Source organism: Fukomys damarensis, unplaced genomic scaffold (assembly GCF_012274545.1).
Source record: "Fukomys damarensis isolate Sample0158 unplaced genomic scaffold, DMR_v1.0_HiC HiC_scaffold_16, whole genome shotgun sequence".
In the NCBI taxonomy this organism is placed as follows: Eukaryota; Metazoa; Chordata; class Mammalia; order Rodentia; family Bathyergidae; genus Fukomys; species Fukomys damarensis.
The window spans coordinates 51895460-51897714 of record NW_022900928.1 but is presented as its reverse complement, the minus strand read 5'-3'; positions in this window follow the sequence as shown (position 1 = coordinate 51897714).

The window sequence follows — 2255 nt, the reverse complement described above, 5'->3', positions numbered from 1 at the left end:
ATATATAAAGACTAATAATAGTATGTTATGCATCTATAGCAGCAACAGCTTTTCCAGGTTCTGCAGTCATCTGAACAAAATTATAGACATTCAGCATATATGTGCCAATTTTTACAGGCAAGAAAATGACATGTGCATCTTTCTCAAAACACCTGCTAACTATAAACTAGTCATAATAGGTTCTTAATTCAAATCTCATCTATTCAGTTTTTTGAGATAAGAACTGAGTTCATATTTCCTTAACCATATTTCACATTCATGGGAAATGAATTGTGATCTTTAATGTAATAAAGAATTCAAAAAGTTATTCTTTTTTTTAAAAAATTACCTCCTTGACAATATATCATATTTTCTGGCTATCTCATTAATGTCTTATGTGAGTACAGAAGATACAAGTATTTAAGCTTAAAATTTAAGATTCTTCTTATTTAGTTTGAGCTTATCAAAAGCAAAACCTAAGTCAAAACTCTGGTGCATTTATTTTTGGAAAAAGGACATAGTCCCAGGAAGCAAGAATGAGAAAACAAGTAGACAAGGAAGGAGGAAAGACAAGTACATGGTATCAAGGTTTCTGCTATGGACAACTACTGATTGATCCCACAGGGCCCCCTGAAAGTGTAGAGAACACTATTCAGCTGTTCACATCTCCAGGGCACAGAAGACTAGAACACTCTTCCTTCAGTCCCAGTTCTCACTGGGTAAAGCTTGGCCCTGGGGGTACTTATCCCTTTACACTTCTGGGTTGTATCCTCACATTGCCCTGGCAGCTCTCCAGCATGTCTCTGGTAGAGATCAGAAACACAGGGCAAGTGCTGAAGGTTTGATTTTGTCACAGCAAGGTAGGCTGTACAAACCTGTCCACCATTGCTGCAGGTAAATCAGAGGGATGACAAAGAGATGTGGCATAGTACACCAGAGGCATCCCCGGCAACTTTGTTGCTGTGGGGTTTAAATGGTAAGATATTGGAGGTTCCTTCTCTGGAACAAGTCACCATCCTAAGAGAAAAGATTTGCAGATACGAGCACTGGAGAAATCTCAGTATGGCCTAGGCTGCTAGTAAGCTATTGTGACATCCATTCCCCATTTCCTCCTCTGCAAGGGAACCAAATTTTTGTTAGAAGTGACAATGCAGCCAGCTAAAATGTTCCATTTTATAACCTTACTTAAGTCTAAATGTGCCACTGTTTTAACTTCTAGGTGAGATGTGTAAGCTGAACACTGTGTGGAACTTCTTGAAAAAGACTGAAAATTTACTTTGTCTCTGCTTTCTCCCTTTCTGCTGCCCGTAATGCGGATTACATAGCTAGAGCCTGAGAAATCAGACCAACAGGCACTGCAGTGTCCTAAGAAAGTGGAGGAGCAAAGCAGATGTTCTCTGCATCCGAGGATAGGGAGGTTTCTTACAAAGCCCTGGACTACCAAAGCTTGAATGTCAGGAAAGAGTACATCTTAATTTTATTAATCATCTCTTATTTGGGGGTGTTTCTGTTCTTTCAAACACATCTCATTCTGTCTACTACATCACATTAATGTCTAGGCTTTGTCCCACCTCTCTGAAGTGAAGATCATAGTTCACCAGACCTGCCCATGAATGTGAGAGCTTCCAATCAGCTTTCTCATATCTCATTTATAAACAGATCATATAACACAAAGTCACCCAATATGTGAAAAAAAGAGTCCAGTGTGAAAACAGATCTAAAAGAAACTTTAAAGAAATATAGACAATCTAGGGAGCAAAAGTAAATAGTAATATAAACCAAAAATATTTAACATTATCAAAAAAGACAATTTTTTTACATCCAGAAATACCTAAAATGCAAAAAACATTTACAAAAAAAGAGAAAAGTTATTTAGACAACCAGAAAGAGCTCAGTGAAATTTCAAATGTGGTTTTTCTATAAAATGGAATACTACTAAGGCATAAAGAATGAGAAATTAGATTCATTCATAGGAAAATGGATACATATTGAGGATATACTCCTAAGTGAAATAAATAAATCACACATGTGTAAATACCGAATAGTTTCTCTGGTGTGAAAAACTAAAAGTGTAAATAAGATCCAAATGGTATAATTGACAATGGGAAATAGGAAGAAAAGGGCTAAAGGTGTAGGGGAAGTGGGAAGGGCAGGGGAAAGGAAATAAGGGAAAAGAAAAAATATGAGAAAATTAAAAAATGGAAATAAAGTTTTTGTAAATAGGGAAGGGAAGAGGGGGTAAAGGTAGGGCAGGGACAAGGGGAAAAAATGAGAAC